Source organism: Lissotriton vulgaris, chromosome 2_2, assembly GCF_964263255.1.
Source record: "Lissotriton vulgaris chromosome 2_2, aLisVul1.2, whole genome shotgun sequence".
Taxonomy (NCBI): Eukaryota; Metazoa; Chordata; class Amphibia; order Caudata; family Salamandridae; genus Lissotriton; species Lissotriton vulgaris.
Window position 1 is genome coordinate 313,650,695 of NC_141688.1, and position 12,319 is coordinate 313,663,013.

Sequence of the window (12,319 nt, forward strand, 5' to 3'; positions counted from 1 at the left end):
CCAACACCTGCAGCCTCGGATGCAACGCCTGCGTTACCCCCTCTCTGCAAGTAATCCGCCAATAACCCCGATTGGGTTTTCGAATTTCCCAGCAAAGTGCTCCGCCAGCACTTAAGACTATTTCCACCCCTTGGAGTTTTGTGGAAAATACGGACAGAGTACTCCGCAGTGCTCTGTATCAAACACCTATATAGTTCGTAGGGTCAGTGACAGGTCTGCTACTCGGACAAGTCGGACAATTTCTCTAAGCTAAACTAGGCTAGTTATACTGTTTTGGGACCCCTAGACCACCCACAAATGTTGCAAGTGACAAAGTTCCCACATTATGATTGGTCAGGAGAGGTGACTTTGTCATTGTCACCACCTATAATTCAGTGTTCCCATCATGTATATATAATTTTTCATACCCGCCCCTTGGGTTCACGTTCCCAGGCATAGGAATATAGAATACAATGAGAGAGTACAGTATATAGAAACATTGTTGCATTAGCAAGGTGAACTGCAGCATCTTCTAGGTGGGTTTCCCAGGCGCATCGTGCTTTGGGAGCCAGCTGGCTTGTTTTAGCTTCTGCGCAGTGGGGTTTCTCCCATGTCACGTGACAGGGTTTAGAAGAGCTTCAATATGGAGCGGCTCCCCGTTCCCAGGCCCATTGATACGCGGTACATGAAAAGTAAGCGAGAACAAATTAGAATCATACATAAAAAATGGTTACACTGTACACCGTAAAAACTACACTGCACCCCTTACTTCATAATATCTATAGCATTAAGGTTTAGTGCGAAAAGACAGAGAGGCATAAGCAGCGGTGGCAAGCAGAGAGCATGGTTAAATACAAGCGGCCATGTTTGCAATAATGCGCATGAGCAACAAAATCCCTCCAAAATGCGAGTGCGTCACATCACGTGAGTATGACCGACGCATGCGCAGACTGGATTTCTGCGAAGCAGCCATTTCCGTAGTGCAAGCATGGTTAGGATGAAAAGACACACAGGCAAGCCTCCTGGGGGCACCCGCGTGTTGGGGAAAACGCTAAATAAATGACGGACAGGTTGAATTAATATGATTATAAGTTAGGCGAGGTTCTTGATTTAAGAGCAAGTCGCTTTACGTGCGAATCCTTGCTCCATCAGGACATTAGAGCTGGTAGCCTTGAACCCTCATCAGACGGCCTTGGATTAATTTGGAGGGCAGTTGCACCCCCACACCTATTCCAGAAAGTGATTAAAGAGAACCACTTGGTGGTTATGGCATGCTTTAACAAAGAATATAGGGTTCCCCCTGCAGCCACGGCCGGTGGCCAGCTCTGCTCCCTCATTAGGAAAGAGCTTATGAGACTCATAAAACCCCATAGTAATAAACCAAAAGGAGTCATGAGTGCTTCTGCTAATCACCAATGCGACAGGCACCGAAGGCCTCCCGAGACACACGCGAGGGGTAAGAGAACTAGGAAGATATACAAGCAGGAACTATTAGACCAGCAGTGGGACTCGTTAGTTTTAACAGCCAACAACAAGAACAGCGAACTCTTCTGGGCAGCAGTGAAAGAGATGAAGCACTTTAACCAACTAGTCTCTAAAATCAACGGTAATATTCCAAGCGAGGCCTGGGAAGAGCTTTGTTCTAACATCCATGCACCGGTCTCCGCGGGACGGATTATATATCAGAATCATATTCCATGTCAGTGCCGTTAACCTTGGGGAAAGTTTTGGATGCAATAAACCAGAGAGTTTCGGGCACAGCCTGCCCTGAAAAAAATATTTCTCATGCATTTGCAGAGGGGAAAGGGTCCCATGGGGAACCCTTTCCATTTGTAAATGCATTACCACCTACTTGAAGTAGGTGGTAATTGCGAGTGTTTTGCAACCGCAATTGCGGTCGGAAAACATTAGTACATTGTTTTGAGACTCGCTATTTGGAAGGGAACGCCCCCTCCAAATAGCGAGTCGCAAAAATTATTTAGCGAGTTGCAAAAATTTGGCAACTCGCTCAATAGGCTATGTACATGGCCCAATATGTTTTTGCATGCACAAGCGGGTTTGCAAATCCGTTTGCACATGCAAAAACGGGTCGTACATCTGGCCCTCAGTTACTGGGCGAATGGAACAAACTTGGTGTTCGCTCCTGCTGACAAACCATCAGAACGTGTGCTAAACATCACCAAAAAATGCTAACACAACTTTACACATTGCAGCCCATCACGGGAAAATAACCCATTGTCAACGTGGAATTCACAACTCGGCGGTACCATAAAAACGCAGCCAATGTCTATGATACAACCACTGAAACGGAGATAAAAACTAAGCATGGGCGGAAAATCCGTTCCGCTCGCGGATTTTGCGGATTTGCGGTAAATTCGCAATCCGCAAGATTTGCGAATTTCCCGCAAAATCCGCGAGCGGAACGGATTGGGTCAAAAGTTCAAGCTGACTTTTTGTAACTATTTTACAATGGCGCCGGCAAGCTGCCAGAGCCTCTCAAATAGTTACAAAAAGTCAGCTTCAACAGGAAGCACTAATAGATAAAGTAAAGCAGGTGCTAGAGTTGAATCTCAAATTCAGTTACACAATCATTAATCACCCCAAACTTGGGGTGACTAATGACTGTGTAACTTAATTTGACCTTCAACTCAAGCACCTGCTATACTTTATCTATTAGTGCTTCCTGTTGAAGCTGACTTATGGCTGAGGGCAGAAGGGCACAAAGTGGGACAGAGGGCATGAGTTAGACAGAGGGCAGAAGGGCACAGAAACCAGTGGGGCAGAGGGAAAAAGGGCACAAACAAGAGTGGGGCAGAGGGCAGAAAGGCACAAAAACAAGTGGTACAGAGGGCAGAAGGGCATAAAAAACGAGAGGGTGGCAGTGATGAACCAGGCAAAAAAAAAACAGCGAACACGCAAAGCACCCGGCGAATACGCAAAGTTCCCCGCGAACACCCGCGAACACGCAAAAATAAAAACCCGCAAATTCGCGCGAATTCGTGAATTTTGCGGATTGCGAATTCACAAATTCGCGGATCGCGAATTCGCAAAATTCGCCCAAGCTTAATAAAAACACAAACCTCAACGTGAAAAAACATGTGATAGGGCAAAGCCCGATGAGGAAATCATCAATAAGCAGTGCCAGGCCTGCAATACACACATGGCAGGTGGGAAGAATCTCCATAAAAGTAGAAAAAAAAACTGACAAACACCCAAGCACCATGGAGGCAACCGGAGCAGACGCACAGGTCGAGCACAACCACACAAGCACCCCGTATGACCAGCGCCTGGGACCTCGGGGACAGGGAAGGGCAAGGACAAGAAGAAAAGGAAGAGGAAGTTCAGTCCGCAGGAAACCAGGATCCTAGTCACGGAGGTGATGGAACACCATCAACAACTGTTCATCACCTCCAATGTGTCATTGGACAACAAAAATGGAATATGGCGGAACATTGTGGACAAGGTGAATACCGTCGGAGAGCACAAGAGGTCAATTGACGAGGTCAAGAGGCGATGAACTGAGATCAAGCTCACGACCAAGGACAAACTCGCAGCTAACCAGAAGGCAGCCATGCAGACTGGAGGTGGGAGCTCAGCGCCACAGCTCGTGCTGGATGACATGGAAGAGCTGGTGTCGACAGTCATCAGTGTGGAGTCTGTGACCGTAGTCGGGGGACCGGACACAGCTCGACAGGACACAACACAACCGCAACAGGGTGGGTGAGTGACCACCAGGTACTGGGGGTACGGGTGGAGATCGCCACAATGGCACACATGCACAATCAAGCAGAGCACACCCTCAAGGACTCTGGTTCATGGCCCTGATTTACAGACTGTCACAATGTATGATGCCATGCTGTCTGAATGTCAACATGTATCATGCGGCTACATACATGTGGACACATTTTAATACACCATCTCCCCTTCACATTGCAGGGGCACCGTCAACACCTTCTGCAGAGCAGTCCCAGCCACTCTTCACTGATGACGAGGAGGACAACCCTAGCATCGACACCCAAGCCCTCCAAGACATCATGGACATGATCCTCAACTCACCTCCAGGATCAGGCAACCCAGCCTCATCGAGGAGACCCCACCCACTACCCAAACCACCCAGCAGGAGGCACCCACATCCCCAGCAGGTCTCCCAAGACCCCCAGGAACAACACATGGCCTTCCAACGCCGTGTGCTGGAGGGCCAGAGAGAGACTGCTGTGGAGGTGCGGGTGGGGTTCGACATCATGGCTACCAAACTGGACGCCATCCATGGGTGTCTCGGTCCAATCAGGGACCAGCTCTCTCCCTTCTCTCTCTCTCACTCTCTCTCCCTTCCCCCCCCCCTCTCTCTCTCTCTCCCTTCCTTTCCTTCCTTCCCTCTCTTTCTCTCTCTGGCTTACTTTCCTTCTCTGGTTCTCTGTGTCTCGCTCCTTTGATGTGCGCATAACACACGTCCTGATTTTGTGCTTTATTTTCCAGGCTGTGACATCGAGATTGTCCCTGACGGACCCGACAGGAGTCTACCACGTTGGTGTTTTGTATTGTATTTCAATGGTTGTTACTTCAGTGCTGTGTGACTGATTCTCATTCTTCTGGCCACACATGTGTGTATTTATTTTGGCAAAGTGTGTCATCATGCGCTTTTTGTGGCTCTTGTGTCGTGCACAGTATTTGTATGTCCGGGTGGGCGGGGGCTAGGGTGGTGGTGGAGGATGTTTGGGCCCTCATGGGTATCGAGCTGCATGATCATTGCCTCCATGGCATCTTTGGGTCTTCAGGTGTGGCTCTTGGCTGGGCTCCCTTTCATGCTGTGGGTAGTCATCCTGCTTAGCACCAACAAAAGGCAGGTGTTAAATCCCTGGTGCTATTGCAGCTTATCGCCTGTTTTTGTCTCGCATCACGGATCTGGCATTTCGTTGTGAATGTGGTGTTGTGATTTTTTCATGGGGTTTTACACGGGAACGCCAACTCTGCATCTCATTAGGGTTAGTTGGTGGTGTCCACTGTGGAGATGAATTTTGGGGCAGTTATCACGGGAATAACCCTGTACTAGGCTGCTCTGAACTTAACAAGATGCCAACTGGCATTCCCTCTGCGCTAACTGACAGCAGCCCTGACTGTTACAGCAGTTGCGCTTTCAAAGACTTTGTATTACCTGTGATTTCAGAGTCTTTGTCATCTTTAGTATGGATTTGTCCTTCCATGACAAAAGCCATGAAGCCAGTGGAATTGCTAGTAGGACTTCTGGGATAAGTGATCTGCCTCCTTGTTTAGATGAGGCCAAAACTCGATAATTCACCACTGTTCCCTAACTGAGAACCAATGGGAAGGGCTCTCGCTCAGAATCAACTCTGTGATCTGTGACGCCCTCGGCATTTGAGGATTTACAGTGGGTGTTGATTTGGTCACATTTAAATATTTATTGCTAAATATATTAACCATTTATCATTGTCTCCCAAATGTGACGTTATCAAGGGACTAAGGGTTGTACTCAGGATACCCATAAATCGTGAGGCAAACACGCAGTGTGGATTTAGAAACCAATGCATTTTTAGAGGGTGCAAATATTTTAACTATCTATTGTTATACATTTTATTGTTTGTATGTTCATCATCATAATGATTTTTATTAATCAAACAATAAAGCATATTATTATTACTCAAGGAAGGTGTCTCGGCCCATTGAAATTGTTCGGGGAGTGAGACACGGATGTGTTTAAGTCCTACTTTTATTTATTTTATGTATAAACCATCTCAACCTTTTTTATTATCCATGTTATTAAAGATAAGGGTTCATTTTTACCATCGCTGCTATACGCTGATGATGCTGTACTAATGTATGGCTCGCACCCCGTGGGCTCTACGACAGTTAGTTCAAAGCTCTGTATATTTTATGACATCATTGGACTTACGTACTAATTTTAATAAACTTAAATAATGGCTTGTGGCCCGAAGAAACATAATTTGTTTTCACTAAAAGTGGGTGAGTCTAAATTGCACTCGCACCTTCTCTTATTTTGGTCTAATCTTTCCTGTCAACGGCTCATGAACAGCACATGTTGCACAAAGTAGTAATAAATTATCCAGGGCGATTAACTCACTTTTTAATTTACCACAACCAGAGAGTAGTGGCGCTCTTCTCCCAGTCCTGCTGATTTTTAAATTGCAATGCCTACCGGCACCTACATACAGGGCTGAGATATGGGGTATTAACAAGTGCAACTCAATTCAAGTAGAAGAAAGTAGATTTTTCAGAAGAGTCCTAGGGGTCTCAATTTCTACCTCTAACTTTATCTGCCATAAAGAATTGAGTGTCATCTAGTTCATAGGAATCCCCAGGACCTGCGCATTTTAGATGGCCTAAACTGAGTGCTTGGTGTCTCCGGACACCCCCACAGGATATGTCAGCCATTAGACCAGCTAGCTCTACAGTGCCACTACCACCACCCTGTATTCTACAGTGATGTAGCTAGTCTCCGGCAACCACTGAACATGACAACCCTGATGTCTCAAGGATCGTGGAAAACAGCAGAGTGCGGTTCGCTCAGACACTCGTGCTCACTTATTCCCATCAAAATACACATGAGGGCGATTAGGATATTTCAATAAGTATTTATTTGTCCAGCGTCAGTCTTGTGTAAAACATTTTTGCGGTGACAATTAGGAGACAGAAGCATAGGAAAGAGATTACTAGTACCAATATACTGAATAGTAGATACATTTCTATTAAAGTGCTAATTAGATGAGCAGGAGCAGTTCAGATAAAAATAGCAGCACTTGCATATTACTAAAATGCACGTCCTAAATAATTTGCCTAAAGGTACCTTTCCTAGATCTGTATGTGTAGCATGTATATGTGTATAGCTATATATGTGTGTGTGTAACCGAGAAATCCCCAGGGAAGAACCAGCCCCCTCACCTGATGGTTGAGAATGAAGGACCACGTCTTGGCCTCGAGGATGACAATCCACAAGGGACATCAGACTTCTGCAAATCGAAGATTCTGCATGCAGGACCCCGTCTCAGCTTGGAAGGAAGTCTCCTCTAATTTGTACGGGGGAATAAAGGTCTTATATACCGGAGTGGTCACTCCAGGGTTTCTTCCAGAATCGATATGTTTTGAAAATAATCATAAATGCTTTGAAAACAATCATAAATATTTTTCCAAACAAATGCAATCAGGCACAGTGGGCTGTTGGCCAAGGATGGGAAAAAAGTGGTCACCTTTATACAGGATAATTATGCTGTGCCTAAGGACATGTTTATGTATATCAGGTACAGGGATTATGATAGAATACAAAGAGCCTGTTGTCAAAGAGATAGGAGATAGCTACTAGGTAAAAGGTCACCTGTTTGAAATAGTTATTGTCATGTGGATGGGACAATGTATGTAGAAAGGGGTATACATGACAGGACTAGCCTAATGGACATGGCATGAATATCCCTTTTTATTGAAGATTACATTTATAGGAACAACTAGTTGCTGGTTCTCCCAGGGCACCGGTTGCTGGCTCTCCCAGGGCATCAGATTGATGCCCTGATGTGATGTGCCGATTGATCGGAGGGCTTCCAGGGTTATCACATCCACTTCCGGGCAGTGTCAGGTCAGCGCTCTAGCTATTCAGCGCTCCAACCTACCTATTCACGGGCTCATGCGCATGCGCAGCGGCGCACCCGCGGTGCGCCAAAGGCGCGCCAAAGGCCCGCCCATCTGCGCCCGTCCGCGGCCGGGCGGGGCCAAGGGCCATACACTATGCCCCTTTTTCAACTTATGCCTCCAAGGAACTTCTTTCTCTTTTGGGCAACTGGCCCCTCTCTGACCCTGCACTCCTACAAATTAAAAATCTTGGCATCGCTAACTATAGCCCTGTGATCCCCCCCTTAGCTCTCCCGGATCCGATGAACCATTCACTTTCTCGGCCTCACTCTGCACAGCCTACCCCGCCCAGCATTTCCGCCTACCTTCTTAACACTCGATCAGCGGTGAAGCACCAGGTCGAGCTCTTCTCTTTTTTAGGCTCTATTGAGCCGGATATATTGCTCCTCACCGAAACCTTGTATTCTTTTAATTCTATGTCAGATATCCTAGCAGCCGTTCCTGACCCCTATTACATACTGCGCTCCGACCGCCCGGACGGAAAGGCCGGCTGCGGTGTGGCTGCCATTATACACTCTAAGTTTCAGTTCCAGACCCTCTCTTTCCCCCTATCACAGCAGCTGACTATCTAGTCATCCGATTTACCTCTACCACCGTCCCCCTAACATGTGTTCTTTTTTACCGTTCCCCCCCCCCCAGTCTATGCCTTTTTTTTGTCAGGCAGTCCAAGATTTGTTGGCCACTCTGGTGATCAACAATTTGTGTGTCCTGATACTGGGTGATTTTAATATCTGGCCATCTGATCCTCACGAGGATTCTCTCTTGAAAGAATTTAGTGAACTGCTTGGAAATCTCACTTTTTCTCAGCATGTACATTTTCCAATTCACATTCGAGGTCATACCTTGGAGCAGATTTGGTCTGCGAACATACACATCCCCACCCCAGTTATTAGCCCCTGCCCCTGGTCGGACCACTTTTTTATTTCCTTCTCTCTGGACCTAGGACTGAGTAACAAACCTTTGCTTCCCTCTAACACTTGGGCCCGCAACTAGGGACGAGTGGACATTCCTTCGCTCTGCACTTCCCTTTTGAATGCTCCTCCGGACCTGACCAATCGGTCCCCCAACCTCCAAGCCGTAGCAATCAACGACTGGCTGTCTTCAGCTTGCGACCAGTTGGCCCCCCTCAAACGCCTTCGGATGCTCCGCCTCCATTATTCTAACAGATTGTTCACCACCGACCTCAAAGCAAAAAAACTTACTCTCAGACAGGCTGAGCGAAAATGGAGGGTGAAGTATTGCTCTATCCTTAAACTATCCTATCTTTCCTTGTTGCATGACTATAAAAAATCTATTTTGCAAGCCAAAACTGACTATTTTACCACCAAGGCCCTCCGTGCTGCTAATAAACCTGAGGACATTTTTTCTATTGTCCATGACCTATCTACCTAAGATAGAGTCACTCTCAAACTGGCTCCCTCCCAAATCCTCTGTGACTCCCTTAACCCCTTCCATGCTGGGCCGTTTCCGCCCGTGTGCGGTAAACAAAAGAACAGGGCGGGCCCGTGACGAACCCCAGCCGTCATCAGCACACGAGCGCCGCAGAGCGTGACGGCTGGGGTTCGTCACCAGCATGGAAGGGGTTAATGATTATTTTATTGAAAAAATTGTGGCAATTAAATCCAATATTCCTCCTCCCCTCCCCAGCTTTTCCTATCCAGAGCCCCTGTCTAATTCTCACCTGTTGGAGCAACTCCCCTTGATCACTCGTGAAACCTTTTTCTCCCTACTCACTAAGGTCAAAATCGGCTCTCCTTCCGACAGCTGCCCCGCCCACATACTCAGAGAGGTCTTCTTAATTTGCCCTGAACCCCCGCTGACCCTCCTCAACGACTCTCTCTCACAGGGAGCGGTCCCCAACTTCTTTAAGTCGGCAACAATTGTCCCCATCTTAAAAAAGGCTGGAGCAGATCCCTCTTCCCTTTCCAATTTCCGGCCCATCTCCTTGCTCCCTTTTTTGGGTAAGATCTTGGAGTCCCATGTCACCACCTGCCTTAGCTCCTTTATTGAGGAATCCTCTTACCTAGATCCTCAACAGGCGGGCTTCAGTCCAGCTCATTCCACAGAGTGTGTTGTTCTCTCTGTGCTGGACGAGCTTAGAGGCGGGGCTGCCATCAATTCCCCTCAGGCCCTGGTATTTATTTATTTATTTATTTATAATTTTGTAGAGCGCACAGCTACCTCCGACGGAGGTGCCCCGGCGCTGAAGACATAATCTCAGGAGGGTCGAGGAGGAGAAAAGAGGGGTCTTTAGATCTGTGAGAATAACCAGGTCTTTAGTTTTTTCCTGAATTGGGGTTCGGACGTCAGGAATCTAAGTTCAGTGGGTAGCTGATTCCACAGTTTGGAGGTTACTACTGCCAGGGCCCTTCCCCCTGTACGTGTGAGGCGAAAGCGGGGGCAGATCATGAGGCGAAGATGATTGGATCTCAGGTTTCTTGGTGCTTGTGAAAACCTCATTCTGTGACGTAGGTAGGATGGGCCTCGGTCATTGAGCGCTCTGAAGGCCAGTGTTAAGGCCTTGAATTGAATACGGAGTTTTATTGGGAGCCAGTGAAGTTTGATTAGGTGGGGTGTGATGGAATGGCGGTAGGGGATATTGCAGACTAGCCTGGCCGCAGCATTCTGGACTTTTCGAAGTTGGTAGATGAGGTAAGTGGGGGCCCCTACGTATAGGCTGTTGGCATAGTCCAGATGAGCAGTAATGAGGGCATGAACCACCGTTTTGCGGGACTCCAGTGGGAGGTATGGGATGATTTTTTTTATCATTCGAAGTTTCCCGAAGCAGGCTGAGGTAACTTTATTGATTTGAGTTTTGCAGGAGAGGGAGGTGTTGAATTGAAAGCCAAGGTTGCGTGCGGTTTGAACTGGTTCTGGGGGGGGGGTTGAGTTCAGACGGCCACCAGAGATTGGAGAATATAGGCGATTTTTGATTGAAGAACAGGACCTCGGTTTTGTCTGTATTGAGTTTCAGGTTGTTAGCGGACATCCAGGCTGCGATGTTGAGCATGCAGAGGCGGAAGTTGTTAAAAGATTTTTCAGTGTGTTCTTTGAAGGAGAACACCAGTTGGGTGTCGTCAGCGTAGAAGGTTACTTTGACGCCCCAGGATTCAACAACTTTAGCCAGAGGTTTGAAGTATACATTAAAAAGGAGCGGTACTCCTTGATCTGTCCGCTGCCTTCGACAGAGTCGACCACTCCATCTTACTCAATCATGTCGGGGGCACAGGCATTCGGGGGACCGCCCTGGCATGGGTCACCTCATTCTTAGAAAACCGCCATCAGGCGGGCCAGTTGGCTGGTTTCTCTGCTTCCTCCCGCTCGGTCTCCTGTGGTGTTCCCCAGGGATCGTCTCTTTCTACAATTCAATCTTTACATCTTTCCTCTCATTTCTGCCCTTCAGTCTATAGACGTCACGGTGTTCAATTAAGCTGATGACCTCCAACTCATTTTCAATCTTTCTCCCTACCCTGCTTCTGTTCTTAACTTTCAATCCATAATGCTCTTTATCAGGGACTGGATGAATTCTAATCACCTTAAATTGAACCCCAATAAGACCGAGCTAGTACTCCAGAGCGGTATCTCAAGTTCCTGGTCCTCTACATTCTGGCCCCCCTCTTTGGTCCCCTCCCCCTCTCCCTCAATCTCCGTTAAAACTCTTGGGATAAGAGTCAGTGCGGACCTCTCTATGCATTCTCATAAAAGTGCTGTGGTATCGTCCTGTTTCCTCAAGCTTCGCGTCATACGCTAGATCTCTCGCTTCTTCTCCACTGCAGCCTTGAAAATCATTCTACTTGCCATGATTGTTTCACGCCTGGACTACGCCAATGCGCTCTATGCTGGGGTTCCCGCATACAAGCTGCGACGTCTCCAACTGATTCAGACTCAAGCCGCTCGCCTAATTTTTTAACTGCCCAAAAACCACCACGTTAACCCCTTCTAAAATCCCTACACTGGCTACCTCTATCTGAACGTTCCCTTTTCAAAATGGGCTGTCTGATATTCCAGGCTTTAGCAGGCAGCGGGCCAGCATTCTTAGCTTCTAAAATCGCAGCCTATGTTCCTAGCAGGGACTTGCGGTCTTCTTCCAAGCTTATTTTATGTATCCCCCGATTTAGGAAGAAAAAACATGGCGGCATGAGGTTCTCTACCCTTGCCCCAGTCTTTTGGAATGCTCTTCCCTTGAGTATTAGAACGCTGCCTCCTACTAAATCTTTCACAGGACTCTTAAGACCCAGCTCTTCTCACGCGCCTTTCCCCAATAGGCGGTCTCCCTCCCTGCTCTGTCTGGTCTGTCCGTCCTCAGCGCCAAGAAACCGATTGGTATACGAGCGCTTTATAAATGTTTTAACTTCTAACTTCAACTTCATCAGATGCTGGTTCACCCAGGGTACTACTTGCTGGTTCTCCCAGGGCGCCAGCTGCTTGTTCTCCAAGAGTCCCAGCTACTGGCTCTCCCAGGGCACCAGTTGCTGGTTCTACCTGGGGCACCAGGCGCTGGCTCTCCCAGGGCACCAGTTGCTGGTTCTACCTGGGGCACTAGCTCCTGGTTTTCCCAGGGCACCACTTGCTGGTTCTCGCAGGGCACCAGTTCCTGGATCTCTCACAGCACTAGCTGCTTGTCCTCCAAGAGCACCTAGTTGCTGGTTCTCCCAGGGCACCAGTTGCTTGTTCATCCAGGGCACCC